This window comes from Hoplias malabaricus, chromosome 3 (genome assembly GCF_029633855.1).
Source record: "Hoplias malabaricus isolate fHopMal1 chromosome 3, fHopMal1.hap1, whole genome shotgun sequence".
Lineage (NCBI taxonomy): Eukaryota > Metazoa > Chordata > Actinopteri > Characiformes > Erythrinidae > Hoplias > Hoplias malabaricus.
The window spans coordinates 29737664-29753054 of record NC_089802.1 but is presented as its reverse complement, the minus strand read 5'-3'; the positions used below and the strand labels follow the sequence as shown (position 1 = coordinate 29753054).

At 42.5% G+C, this 15391-nt stretch overlaps 1 protein-coding gene across 6 annotated transcripts in view; it reads right to left on the bottom strand.

The window, feature by feature from the left end:
• The window catches only part of raraa (retinoic acid receptor, alpha a), a 118150-nt gene that overhangs the window by 62442 nt on the left and 40317 nt on the right, over positions 1-15391 (bottom strand). For 2 of the 6 annotated variants that reach the window (XM_066663474.1, XM_066663477.1), the window contains exon 3: positions 2461-2527. The exons of the other annotated variants lie outside the window; for them this stretch is intronic. The gene's annotated coding sequence lies outside the window, so the exon portion shown is untranslated. The remainder of the gene's footprint in view (positions 1-2460; positions 2528-15391) is intronic. 6 annotated transcript variants of the gene reach the window in all.

Genomic DNA, 15391 nt, shown 5'->3' with positions numbered 1-15391 from the left:
CCTAATGAATATTGAAATAATGAAAATGTGTTTAAAAGTGATATCGTTGTTACTGAAACGTTTTATATTGCGATATATATTGGTATTGACTTATCGTCCAGTCCTACTTAGAAACAAGCGATAAAACCCCTGGTAAAAGTCTACATTATGAATTTGACAGTTACAATTCTGAGATCAAAGTGGCGCGACCTGAATTCATTCCAGACCCTTCTGCTACACACACACACACACACACACAGGCTGTAGCTGCATCTCTTGGCTCCTCCCCTTCCCTGAAGGGATGGTCCCATGCCAAACTGTCCCACCCCCTTTCCCTCTGTCGCCACAGGAATTACGGCTCTCTGATTAAATCAATCAATCAAGAGAAGGGGCATGAACCGCCATCCCGGACCCTCCCCTTCTCACCCACACCTCTCTAATGGTTTACACACTCTACAGAGTGACTTCCTTAAACCTGGCGATTCCAAACACACACAGCCTCACAGTGCCATGTATATCTGTGTACAGTGGAAAGCGCAGGTTTCTAAGACGAGAAGCACAGCATGGACAAAGAGTCCATCAGTGACCCTGACCCTGACATTTGACGTCCCTGAAGCAGACAATGAGATAATGTAAACCCTCCCTCCGGGCCACGAAGGGTCAAATTCTCTGTCACTGCTGCCCCTGGTTCAATACCGAGTTCAATACTCTGAATGACGGCAAGCTAGTGCTGGGCGATATGACCGCAAATCAATTGAACAGTTTACAATTAATGAAGGAATATTTTTTATTTATTATATAATATATGTAATAGTATTATATAATATATAATTATATGTAATAAATATGCTCCAGTATTATTAAATGTAGGTTTTTCTAATATTGCTGGGAGCTTGTCTGTCTCTTTTTTTTTTTTTTTGAGCCGTGCACGTTTCATATTCTAAGCGTGATTGTGGGTTAACCTTGGTCGCTGAAACTGTCGCTGTTTTTTCTTTATGTTTATTCTTTATTTTTTTTTTCTTCTTTATGTTCAGACTTCTTTATCTTCACTAAAGACCAAACAAACAAATAAAGCTGCCCGAGTCGCTCGGTCGGCCTCTATGTTTAGGCTCTCCTCCATGTTGCTTCCATGGTAGATTGGAGGACATATTCTCAGAATTAACCACAAAAAAATAAATAAATAAAATAAAAATAACGAACTGAATTAAAAGAAAAAAAAATACATATAACAGATATAGGCAAGATAAAAGCGACTAGTTCTAAACATCTATTTCAATTCAATTTCACAACACGGCAAGCACAAATGGGCAAAATGCTAAGCTGATCCTAGCACAGGAATAGCGCAGGCGTCTCTGTGGAGTGGTAACCATCATCAAGTGGCCGGCTGCAGAACAGCAGGTTTAAGGATATTAGCCCCATTAATGCTCATAAAACACCTCCTCATATTTTCCTCTTATTGTGATGTTGTTTTCTCCCATAACATTAAAATGACTCCCATTAACCACCCAGGAGCACTCTGTTTTTCCGAAATTACAGACTGTAGTCCTGTATCCGTTGCTCTGCATACTTCATCAGCCCCCTTTCTCTGTGCTCTTCACTGCTAAGGACCCCTACAGGATCACCATAGAGCAGGTAGCCCATTATATGGCTGGTGGATCATTGTATGAGTTAGGACAGTGAGTGGACACAGGTTTTAAAATCTCCAGCAGCACTGCTGTATCTGATCCACTCGCACCAGCACAACACACACTAACACACCACCACCACATCAGCATCACTGCAGCGCTGACAATGATCTGCACCCGCATCGTACCTGCTCTGTGGGGGTCCTGAGTATTTAAGAACAGGGTGAAAGAGGGCAAATACTTATGTAGCGCAACAGATTTAGGGCAACAGTCTGTAATTGTAGAACTACACTGTGCAAAAATAACCTTTTGCAAAATGCCTGAAGAGAAAGCAAAGCTCATCCAACAATAAAGAAAGCATTGAGCATCTTTTACGCTGTGATAGGAAACTCAGTAACACACAAACCTGTAGAACCCAGTAACATACAGTGGAACTGCCCTGGAGGTAGATTTAAACAAAAGGTTTCCTTTCTTTCTGGCCTTAGCTGCGGTCAATATGAGGAATTCTTATTGGGTCAGACATAAATAATGTATCTCTACAGGCCGGTTAAGTGTACACTTACCCGTTTTCCAAGTTTCATTTTTATGACAAACTAAATTTTCGTGATGGTCAAGCTCAAGAAAATCTGTTTTAGATTTTGTGTATGTGTGTGTGTGTGTGTTTGTTTAAAGACTGTGTGAATAGAATGCTTAAAGAACCAAAAACCTTTTTTCAAGCTAAGAATGTAACAGAAGAGTGGAAAAAAAGTGAAGACTGACCTAATTTCTTACATATAAATGCAGTGTGTGTGTCTGTGTGTGTGTGTGTGTGTGTGTGAGGGGGGTTATCCCTGTAGGATTAATATATAATGCTCACCAAGGGAGGAAAGAGGAAAGACTAGGCCTTTAGATGAGATTTCATGTCCTGGATAAAAAATGCGTGTCTGAGAGAGAGAGAGAGAGAGAGAGAGAGAGAGAGAGAGAGAGAGAGAGAGAGAGAGAGAGAGGAATGAGATCATACAATTAATACTCAGGGCATGTCTCAGGATGAGTGGTTGTCCTGATGTCAACTAATACATGTTCCTCACAACTCAGTATGTGTGTGTGTGTGTGTGTGTGTGCGCGCGTGTGCACATGTGCATGGAGTGAAATGCCAGTTATAAGGTTGAAATTTAGATACTTATTATTTATTTTTATTTATTATTATTATTATTCTTTTATTTATTTATTTTTTTTAGGTTGTGGGTTCAAGTCCCGCTCCGGGTAACTGTCTCTGAGAAGTTTGGTGTGTTCTCCCTGTGCCTGCTTGGGTTTCCTCCCACGGTCCAAAAACACACGCTGGTAGGTGGATTGGCGACTCAAAAGTGTCCGTAGGAGTGTGTGAGTGTGTGTCGCCCTCTGAAGGACTGGCTCCCCCTCCAGGTTGTGTTCCTGCCTTGCGCCCAGTGATTCCGGGTAGGCTCCAGACCCACCCCCACCCTGAACTGGATAAGTGCTTACAGACAAATACCACAAGGATCAAGCAGCATTCGTTTACCTAGTTCTCCGCCCGCTCTGTCAAGAAGCCCACACTGAGAAAAGAAAATAGACACAAAAGAAGAATAAAGAAGCTGATGGTGCTCTCATAACTATACCCAGACCTCAACATCAATGAGTTTGTTGGGTATTATTCGGATCGTGCGAACCTGAAAAGGCAAACATCGTCTAAGACTGAACTTAAATGTTGGAGGTTTGACTGCACGCCGTAAATTAATCTCCTGAAAGGAATGAAGGCTGAAATAAAGGCAGTGTGTCGTCACAGTGGTTTGAAAACTTGCTTTCCTTTGGCTTTCCTCTTCCTTATGCAAGTGGATTATCACATATCTAATCTCCTCAGGAAAGATTCCCAACAAAACTAATAGCTTGTACTTGGCTGTTTTGACTTGGATGTGCTGGTGGCTTCTTTGGGCCTTCCTCAGGATGAGCGCTCTGTCCCTGCGTGCACCCACACTGCAGAGCTTTTTGCACACCATCTTACTGCATGAGTGGCCAGAACATTGCGTGCCATCTCTCTCTGTCCTTCTTTCTCCATCACTAGTTCTCTGCTGTCCAACCATCTCTGCATCTCTCTAAATCAGATTCCAATTTCGGTATCTCTCTCTCCCTCTCGCTCTCTCTCTCTCGTTTCTCTTTTTTTGGGAGTGGTTATTTTTTCATCTGTATTATTTTTGGAGAGGGTCGGTGTATGCTGAGGGAGAATGAATGTGAGAAAGATCTAGAGGTGGGGAGGGCCAACGAATAAAAAAGAAATGGCTGAATCTACACACGGAAAATCGTAAAAGGCAAAGGGATGCTCTGGAGCAGCTGACCAGGACGCCATGCCCAATGCCGATCGTCGGCTAAAGGGGCAGTGGGGCCCTCAGCATTGAGTTGTGCACATATCTGTAGCGATGAAGCCCCATCCAATACTTCCGGGATGAGCTGGAATTGAGTTTGTGATTCAGACCTATCCATCCATTTTGCTATTGCTGTTATGGCAGAATGCCATCAAATCCTTACAGCAAGGCTTCACCGTCTAATGATAAGCTCAGAAAAGTAGAGACATTTACTTCTGCAAAACAAAAATAAAATGAATAAGGAAAGAAATGAAGGACTAAATCTCTATCGACACTCTTCCATTTCTGCAAAGACACTGGGTAAGCAAGTTTCTAGACAGGTTTGGTCATAGTGTATTATGACTGTCATGTACACGCCTTTGTCCAGTTCCTTTCAGTCTTTGGAACATACTCCCCACCATTCCATGTCTTATCATTTTCCAGGTTTTCAGTTTCCCAAGTTTTCATAATCGCGATTGGGTTTCCCTGTGGATTTGTTGCCTATTGCCTGTTCTGCTGGAGGAGGGTAGGAATTTGCCTTTGTTACCCTGGTCTGTTTCTTCAACACTGCAGATTTTACGGCGCCAATCCTGACAATGGCCCAGATAAGGGTATCTTGCCAATCGTTGCTATACAATGAAAACCATGTATCTCCATTTACTGTTGATTTTTAATTTTGCTAGTACAGACAACGCCCGTAGACGCTGAAAAGGGGAGGTGAACTCAGAAGTCTTTGGGGAGTTCAGGGTGGCTTATGAATGCCTATGAAGCACCAACCCCCCCACTAACTTTTTCCACTGAAAGTTAAGAAGGTTTATTCCTTCTCCTGTCAAGTTGCTATTTTGGAGAGACATCGTTTTCTCTGGAGAGCGGCAATCTAAATCCTTGCCTGCATTAATCCTCAGAATACAAGAAGACGCTGCCCTGTACCACTGACTTTACTTGCAAGAGCAGACTGTTTTTGCATGTCTTGTTACTTAATCAACAAACGTACCTAAAATCTAGGTACGTTTCTAGCTGGCACTACATTTCCTCAATGTGCTTATTGATTCTCAGCTGGCCAGATCCAACCAGGCTGGAGTTTCCAACTTGGCTGTCTCCTTGACTTTTTGCTTCTTTTCCAGTTTCCATTGCTATGACCATTGCTCCCTTCTCACTACAGCTAGGGCTGAGAAGATGGGCTTGACCAGGATGCATTAAGAAGCCAATTTCAAGAGTACAGGCTTCGGATGATGCAATTTTTCCCATCCCCAAGTGATGCCCATTATGCATCTCAGAAAGACTGTATGCTTGCCACATTGGGCATAGCACATCTGCACTCTCAAGGCTGACAGGACTCTTGCATTAGGACATTGTGGTAAATGCCTGTGGCACTGAGTAGCTAATGGTTGTCCTAGTGCATGTACAAGTAATGTCTTTTTACCTTCCTTATGAGATAGAGGATAGTGACTGTCTACATGTGAAGGGTAGAGTCATCTGCCCTCATCAGGGCAACAACCTTTGTGCAAGACAAGACATTCCATCCTGAACTAAGACACTGTCCAAGCTGAAGAATCTGACTTGCACTGGCATTCCTGTTTTAACATCCAAAAGCAACACAAAGTTTTCCAAAATCCAGCCTGGCAAACCTGGGACTGTTGTTCAAATTGTCCATGAGTCCATGAGTACTCAAGGTGTCTATGTGAGACCATATTTCCTCATTTCCCATCAATATGTACTCTTTGTCTGCTTCATCTGAACTGGCGTTTTGCATCTGACCAGTCTGTGTGTAACATGGTGCTGAAGTGTTGTTTCTAATGGGACGCTCTAAAACCCAGCCTCCCTCTGGGCTCTGTTCCCTCATGCAATGAAGTGATGAACACTAACACATCTCTGTCAGACTAGGGTGTGGTGTATCAACACACGAGCTTGTGGTCTTTGTGGATAGATTTGCAAGTCTCCATCTGGGCCTTCTTGTCTTTTTGCTCCAGCCAGAACCAGACATGTCAACTTGTCTAAGATCTGTCATATTAACCGCAGACATGACATGAGGTCAGTTCATATTTCCAGTTGCTGCACTGTCCACAAAAAACCAACATGGTCGTCAAAAGACCTGAGGACTGCAGTAAACACTAGTTGTATCTTCTTGTACAGTTTACGGTACTAGACATTCTCACAGGGCAGGTAGAAACTGGAATATCTGTTGTTAATCATGGAAGGCTGTCAAAGTACACCACAAATATTTGTGGACAAATAAGACGTTGGGCGATGAGAATATGGACAACCTTGGGCTCACTACTGCATACCACACTAAGGGTGCAGAATTACCTCTGTGTAGGGTATTTAGCCAAGATTCATTTGAAGAGATCATCCTTTTCTGAAAGTTGAGCTTGAGATAAAGTGCCTGCAAACTTCACCAACTCTGACATGTCCAGATTCCTGGGCCTCACTAGAAACTTTTTCTATTTGAAGACATACCTTTAGAGTGAAATTATTGGGAGATACTGGTGGTCATAGGAAGCCTGTCAGATAATCACATTCAGTGGTCAGGATTGATTAATATTCTGAAGATTAATTAAACAAATATGGACTACGATCTCTTTACGTTTTACAAACATTACATCAATTCTGATGCTTTGCTCAGAGGTGGCATCTGTAAATATAAATGTAAACATACATACACTGATGCATTTATGCACATCGCCTCTGTAACCAACAACAAAATAGTCACATTTGTGGGAGAATTCGTGAAAAAATCCAGCCGGCTTGCTTATACTGCTGCGCCAAGAGATAGGCTGAATCACAAATGTCTCCCTCTATCATATGTAGTGCATATTATAGGTCATAAAATAACAGATTCTGAACTCATGCAGTAGGTTGTATATCAAATTCTAAAATCATTTATATGACCTGGTATATGCTTCAAATATGCACTCTCTAGGTGTAGTAGTTTTAGATTTACTCTGAAGTGCACTATGTAGGGAGTATGGCGCTATATATGACGACCTTCATTGTTGTTTCCGTGCTGCCGGTGCTGGCTGAGCAGACATCTCTAGACGCACACAATAAAAGGCAAAAAGGCACATTAAATCCCGCTCACATTCAGGCGCACAAATCCGATATGTTTCCGATCTTGCAGCACGTATGAAAGTGACACAAATCTGATTTGGAAGGAATGGGTTTGATGTGTTCGTACAGATGTGAAAATATCCGATCTGTCACAGATCAAATAAAAGGCAAATAAAAATAAAATATAAAATCAGCAGCCAAACACAAACAGAGCTTGGAAATATTCAAATGACTTATTTAAATTATTTGGCTCATAGAACAGTACAGAATTCTTCTGTGATGTCCATGCCACAGACTGCAGGATCTGTGCTATTACACCATTGTCATGCTAATGCAGTCGATCTAAAACCAAACTGAGCTGAACTAAGGACAAAGCTCCAGGCTGAGGAAATGGGGACGCCTAGAGAGAAAGTCAAAGGGGGAAAAAAATAGAAAGGAATGGTTGTGAGTGCCGAAAGGAGGGATGGAGATAAAGGAGAGCGATGGAGAGGCCCTTTATTGCCTTTAACTGTATTTCCCCCTGCCTCTCTATTGTGCTGTGTGGAAGCGGCTGGTGGCGGAGATGCAAATGGATTTTTTCTCTGTCCCTCCGCAAAACAATATTGCGCCCTCCACCAGCGCCATCCATTCTGCGGAGAGGGGGAGCAGCAACGGAGGGAAGGAAAGATGGATGGAAATCTGAACTTTAATCAGGAGGGAGCCCGGAGCGATGGAGCAGTGCTTACTTTTTTTTTTCCTGCAGATGGATACAGGTTAATCATTCACACACACACACACACACACACATATATATATACACCAGAACTGATACTGTAGTGACAATCCATCTCTTTCCCATCAGCTCTCAGTGGCATACTGCTACCTCCCACGCATCTCTAATACACACACACACACACACACACACACACCGCAGATGATGAGAAGAAACAGAGCAAAACAATCATCACCTTTCTAAGCCATTAGCCTGAAAATGCACAGCAATCCAAGCCTTATCTCTCCCTCCAATAACACACACACATACATACAAACACACACAAATCTCAGGACACCATATGCCAAATTTTGCTTATTGTACCTTTAAAGTCTCAGTCAAACTAATGAAACCACAGCACACCCACTAGTAAAACTCACTGTGATTGGTCAGAGAGCCCTTCTAAAATGTCAGTATTGCAGGCTACTTTAAGGTGCAACTTTGCACATGAGCCTATTCTCACCATACTCAGTGCCAACCCTGGGCTAGAGGGGGTCCAAATCCCCCAGCACTGGGCTGCGAAACAGTGGAGCTCCATTCTCTGAACTGATAGGCCCTCATCCATCAGCTTTGGAATGTGTGGGAGCTGTGTTTGTGATCCAGAACTAATTGTCCAAACACCAGCACCTGACCTCACTAAGGTTCTTCTGACTGAGTGCCATCATATCCTCACAGCAATGGTCCACAAGTATAAAGCCTTCCTAGAAGACCATAAAACAGCAACTGCAGCAAATGGGGGATAAACTCCCTGGTAAACTACCCTTCACTGCAAATGAAACATGGCATGACCAGTTGTCCACAAAGTTTTGGCCAGTTTAAAAAAGATGATACTGGAATGTTATCGACTCAGTGCTTCGTAAACATGGCTGCTCTCTACTACGGCAACACCTTGCAAATTGCAGCTCACACACTGACAGGCGAGCCAATCGTGTGCCTCTCCTGAGCCCAGCTGACCAATCGCGTGGGCCGCCAAGTCAAATCTGGCCCGTGGACCTCGACTCATTTGCAAAGTGGTGTGGGATGGACAGACGCTTACAGTCATTGTTGTGGGTCATCTGTTTACGCTGCTGTTTCAAAATACCTCTTAACAAGTCGGTGTGATGAGATGTGTGTGTGTGTGTGTGTGTGTGTGTATATAATGCTGTGGCCAAGCAACACTAGCATAGACACGTGAAGAAACTATTAGAAACAAATTACTATAATAAAAAAGTTAATAAGGTACTGTTATAAGACAGTATTTCAAGGGTGTATCTCAGTCCTTCACAGGGCAACACACACACACACTCACACCTACGGACACTTTTGAGTCACCATTCCACCTACCACTTGAGTTTTTTGGACTGTGGGAGGAAACCGGAGCACCCTTGAGGAAACGCACGCAGACACAGGGAGAACACACCACACTCCTCACAGACAGTCACCCTGAGGAAACCCACGCAGACACAGGGAGAACACACCACACTCCTCACAGACAGTCACCCGAGGAAACCCACGCAGACAAAGGGAGAACACACCACACTCCTCACAGACAGTCACCCGAGGAAACCCACGCAGACACAGGGAGAACACACCACACACCTCACAGACAGTCACCCAGAGGAAACCCACACAGACACAGGGAGAACACACCACACTCCTCACAGACAGTCACCAGGAGGAAACCCACGCAGACACAGGGAGAACACAGCAAATCCTCACAGACTGTCACTCGGAGGAAACCCACGCAGACAAAGGGAGAACACACCACACTCCTCACAGACAGTCACCCGGAGGAAACCCACGCAGACACAGGGAGAACACACGAAACTCCTCACAGTCACTCGGAGGAAACCCATGCAGACACAGGTAGAACACACCACATGAACTCACAACCCCTTGGTCCTTGGAGCTGTGTGACTGTGACACTACCTGCTGCACCACCGTGCCGCCCCTGATTAATATTAACTATAGTAATTATTAACTAGGTCCCCACGCTCAATGCCAACGGTAGGCTAGAAGTGTACAAAAGCCCCTCACCGATCAAACACAACTTACAAAGCTCAATTTTACACTTTTGGGATGAGGCAAAGTGGTTTTTGTGGTCCAGAAATAATCATCCAACATCTCAGCAGCCATCAATTTCTCACAGCTATGTTCCAACACAGTGTCCCTAAGTGTTCCCAGGATAGTAGAAAAATGCTTTGCAGATTTCCGAAGCCCTGATCAGGTTGTGTTTTTCAGCGATAATCTGCATTATGCAGGATCCGACTGGATGGGAGGCCTGTGTTGAGGGAAGACCCAAAGGCAGTCGAGGCCTTTCAGCAGAGCCAACACCAGCTGGGCTTAGAAACCAGCGCTGCACTGGGACGACCTCAGCCAAGCTGTAAAAATCACAAACAAACTCCACTGAACCCAACTGATCACTTGTGGTGGTGACTTTGCTGCTGGTTTGAAACAACAATGTCCTTGTCTGGCTTTAGTACATTTACCTGGACTTTCTGCTATGTCAACAAACCACTCAACACGGAATATCTCAGCTCATTTATATCCTCCTAGTGTAGCATTGCAGGAGTAATAATAGAATGTTTCAAAACGAGTAATATAATCCCAATACCACTCTCAAGTGCTAGAGTAGCTTAATATCAACATACCGTCCAGCAGAGTTACTGCTGGCGCTTCAGACTTATATGAAAACTCTGCAGAGTACTTTTAATTTGAAATGAAAGATACAGGAAGTGGAGACGTGATGACACCCTGATTTCTAAATTTTAGAAACTCGAGCTCTGGAGGGAATATTCACATTGGTCACGACCGGATCGAGAAGGAGGAGGAGCGCGAGTCGAGAGGAAACGGAGGATCAGATTTAAGATCGAGTTCAGTAAAGCCGATTTAGATCAGTAAAATAAGGCTGTGATTGGCATCGATACACAATCTTTCAGATAACTATAGTCTAGCCCAGCTACAACATGCTTAAGGGAACCTCAGCAAAAATAATTCAAATTCTCTGTCCTCTGTGCAACTGTACAAATAACCCACCTGTCTATGTAAAATGAATCCCATGTAAAACCACCTGAGACTTACTACAGATTATATTAAACAAGTGTTAGTATAATAACTGTACCTAACCCTATGAACCCTATGCATATAGCTATTAAAGATAAAAATACGCAATGAAGATTTATTTAAGCTTTTTAGTTTATATTTGTTAATCTAATGCATTATTATTTGATGTGAAACCAAAAAAAAAACCTTGAAAACCTATAAATCAATAATAGGAATATGTTTTTGCTGATGATTCAGTTTTCTGCCCAGAGACAACGTGAGATGGCGTAATTTGAGTCAAAACGAAACTGAAAGTAAACGCCGTCTGTTTGTTCCTTTGCAGCGTCGTCTTTTTTGATTATAGCGAGTATAATTACACCATTTCATGACGAATATGGCACACAAATTTTGAAGGCGCACCTTGGTTTTTAGGTGTTTTTTCACACTGGATTACTCCCAGAGGCTTCACAGCACCGCGATGAGAGCGCTATTTTTAGAAACGGTAGGATCTGCGCTTTCTAACGGTATACGGAGCTCACAGACGCATTCAGACATTCAAGACTTACAAAGCTGGTTATATAAGGTGTGTTCTACCCCGCAAATTGCGGGGTTAGAGTTGTTTGGTTAATCCTAGGTTATATTAATCCTTACAAGATAACCCCAGGTAATACTAATCCCATGCTATAAATGTAAGTGTAGGTAAAACCCTGGGTTTTATGAAAATTATGCAAGTGGGCCACTCCGTCACCTGCTGTGGAAACTAGCACCAGCTACAAAAGGATGCATTTGTGGGCAGCGCAGGTTCTGATCCGCTTCCTTTCATGGACAGATGCAGATGAAGTGTCTTCTCTGAAATCCTGAGAGCCAAAGTTCATTCGAGGACGAGAATCTCTCTCTCTCTCTCTCTTTCTCTCTCTCTTTCTCTCTCACTCTCTCTCTCTCACACACACACACACACACACACACACACACACACACACACAAACAGCTTCAGACACAAGCCCATCTGACCACTTCTGAAGGAATAATCCTGATGAGGCCAAAACCCATCCCCCATATGTACACGCGAGGGAGGGAGAGAGAGAGAGAGAGAGAGAGAGAGAGCGAGCGAGAGAGAGAGAGAGAGAGTGAGAGAGAGAAAAATAAACAGGGAGAGAGAGAGAAAGACAAAATAGAAAGACATTTGCAGAGGGACAGAGTGTCTTAGTTTGGAGTGATGAGGTCAGTATGATGCGCTGTTAGCCTTTTTAGCATGAGCTGAGTCTGGTATGCTGCCTTCTCCCGCTTCTGTTTACATTCACAGCCCATCGTCTGCCGCAGCAAATTTGCTATTGCTAATTTTAAAAATAGTTGAAACCATAAAAATGAAAATATGAAAGAATAAAAACTCACAGGGCCCTACTAATGTGAGATAAATTTTATTAAAAAAATAATAAAAAAATAAACTAAAAAGAATCATTTTCATAAATATTCTTTGCTGTTTTTAGGTGGTAGAAATGGCAGACCGCTCCTAACTATGGTGATATGATATTTCTGTCACATCATCCACCCACCAGGTCGTCCAATGTCCAACCCACACACTGCGAATCAGAGGAGCCACTTTCTGCAGGAAGCATCTGAAGGAGGAGGAAAAGCTCTGGAGCTGCTGCCTCCTTCACATTTGCACAAAACTTTCATTAGTGTGTGTGTGTGTGTTTGAGGGAGAGCAAGAGAGGCTGTATCTGCTCCATTAGCGCCTCCAACCATAAATCAACCAAATCTCTCCTCCGGGGCGGCAAGCTAATGACAGCGAGAACGTTAATGCTAGCGCCGCGGGGTCGTCATTACACTCCATACAAAACACGCCATGGAGCAGGGCCCCGGGCCCTAGCTCACACTCACACATACACACACACACACACACACACACACACTCCAGCTGCACACACCTTTTCCTCTCACAATACTCACACATTCCTCCATTCTGATCATTTACATGCTAACACAGTGCGCTGTTCATTTTTTGCTTTGACATTTTCCTTTCTTTGTTTGGTTTTGTGATTTTTGTTTTGTTTGACTTGTCATTTTCGTTTCACTCTTGTTTCATTTGGCAGATAGTTTTATTTTTTCATTTTATCTGTATTTGATTTGTCATTTTTTGTTTCATTAATTCGCAGGTTCATTATTTAGCAGGTCATGTCTTTTGGCTGGTCATGATATTTAGGTTTCAGTCCCACTCAGCAAAATCTGGCTGAAACAATGACTTAGCCAGCCGTCGAGTTGCAAAGACATATGAAAAAAATCTCTCTCCGCATGTAAATTTGGTTGCAAATTGTTACGTGGTCTGAACAAAAAAAAAATCCAAAGGAACAAACAGCCCAAATTTCTACATGTAATACTGGGCCAAATAAAGACCAGCCCTGTGTCCAAAATGGCTCCCTATTCACTATTCCCTATATTATTCACTATATAGTGCACTATTATAGGGAACTGAATTCAGGAGGGTATACACTACCTCATGTGGGTTTTTACCAAACAACGCAGTGGATTATGGGTAATCTGACATCTGCTAGTGTACATGGGTGTTGCGCTACTTTTTGTGTATTGTTTGAGTGCACTGAAAATATTCCACTATGTTTTCAGACACTACTACAAAATTTGGAACCCCAAAATAGTGCACTATAAAGTGAATAGGGCACAGTTTCAAACATACAGCATGACAGACCAACATGATTTAGCCGAAAAAACAACACCCATATCATCACTGTCCAAAAAAAACATGTATCTTCGTGTTTGTGGATGTTTAGTTTACTACATCATTTGAACACAGACATTGTCCTTCACTGTGTAAACGCTGATGAATAGACCAACAGAAATGCTGCAAAATTGCAATATTTTTACACTGACATTTCCACAAGAAGGTTTTTTCCTTCTGTAAAGCTGCTATTTGGAGAGGCATGTCTTGGAAAGCGATGATATGACGTCTGGTTATTTTGCAGATCACATCAATTTCGTTTCATTATTTGTCTGCTCATGCTATTTTTGTTTCTTTTGGTTCCTTGCTTCATATTTATTTTGTTATTTGGTTGTTTTACAATTTCTGTCTGATGTTTGACTTGTTGAGCCCTTTTTGTCTCATCTTTGGCCTGTGGTGTTGTGTATTTAGCTGTTTGTCTTACTTTCTTTGTGCGAGTTATAAAGCCATTTTCCTTTCAGTACTTGGCTCGTATCATTTCTCTTTCAGTGTTTGGTTTATGTCCGTTATGTCAGTTTCAGTGAATCATTGTCTTGTGTAATTTTGCTCTTTCCTTTGGTTAGTTGTGGGTTTTCAGTCTTGGGAGAGTCTGTGTAAAAGTGAAAGCTCAGGCAGTAAATAGTGAATTAAGTTTGTGAAATGACTGAGCATCGTTAGCATTGTATTAGAGCCACTTTATAGCTCTCATGCATCTGTGTTTAGACACAACACCAGCCATTGTTGTGGTCTGAAATGTGAAATTCAAATCCTAATCTTTTACACATGTGGAAATTCAAAAAGTAAAACATGTGCCAAGACAATAACTGAAATAACTGATTGTATAAAAGTTATCAATCTGAATAACTTCCTGTATCATTTGTTTAATAATAACTCTCTCTTTTTTTTTATCTCAGCCTCAAATGCTGTTGTTCTGATACACCAAATATATTCAGTATCAAAGCAGTGACGTGTGTGTGCGTGTGTGTGTATAGAATCTCTGTGGAGAGGAAGTGGGAATGATAACATTAAGCTTTTGCGCTTCACACACACACCTCTCTCAAACATCATGACTATCACCCACCCTGACCCTGGACCTCGGTGCGTGTGTGTGTTACGTCACATCCTAAGCTGCTGCCAGTTGGAGTAAGGAGAGGGTGTTTGCATTTTTCTCGGAGAGAGGGCAGCGGGTGGCACGGAGCAGAACACATGGACTTCCAAGAACAACTGCAGAGGTCCAAAACTAATGAACCAATCCCTCTCTCATACACACACACACACACACACAAAAACACATACACACACTACTAACTAAGTGCCAGATCACTGTGCGTTGCATCTTCAGCTTGGGCCCCCGCCCTTTAAGCGCCACCTCGTCTGTGTCTAGTTAGAAACCACGCCCATCTGTTGATGCATGATTTACGTTGTAAAAGACCCCGCTGCACTCAACAATGTGGGTATTAAATGGTTAAATATTCTTGTTTGGCTTATTATTATTCTGTAGATTTCCATTGTTCCGTTGAATACACAACCTTTTTCCATAAATCAGAAATAGCAGCACACGAGGCGATACATTGTTATGTCACAAATGGCTTTGAACCAATCATGATTCATTATCTATATGTTATCAATATGTTAATGAGAAGATTACAGCTACAGAATTTGCCGGTGCTAAAAAGAGCTTCACTGTTTGACATCTACAAGTACTGAAGCTTCATGAATCTGGCTTGTAACTCACTCACTCATGTTAAGCAGGGTGAATATGCACCACATGGGGGCACCATGAATAGTCAGATATTCAGCTTCTTAAATCTGATAAGAGCCATGTGCCCCATCAGTAACACCATGGGCTCCTGGTTTTGCAGCTTTTTTTCCTATTTTGTGTGTGATTTCTGGTAATACAGTAGTACATTTATTATCAAAG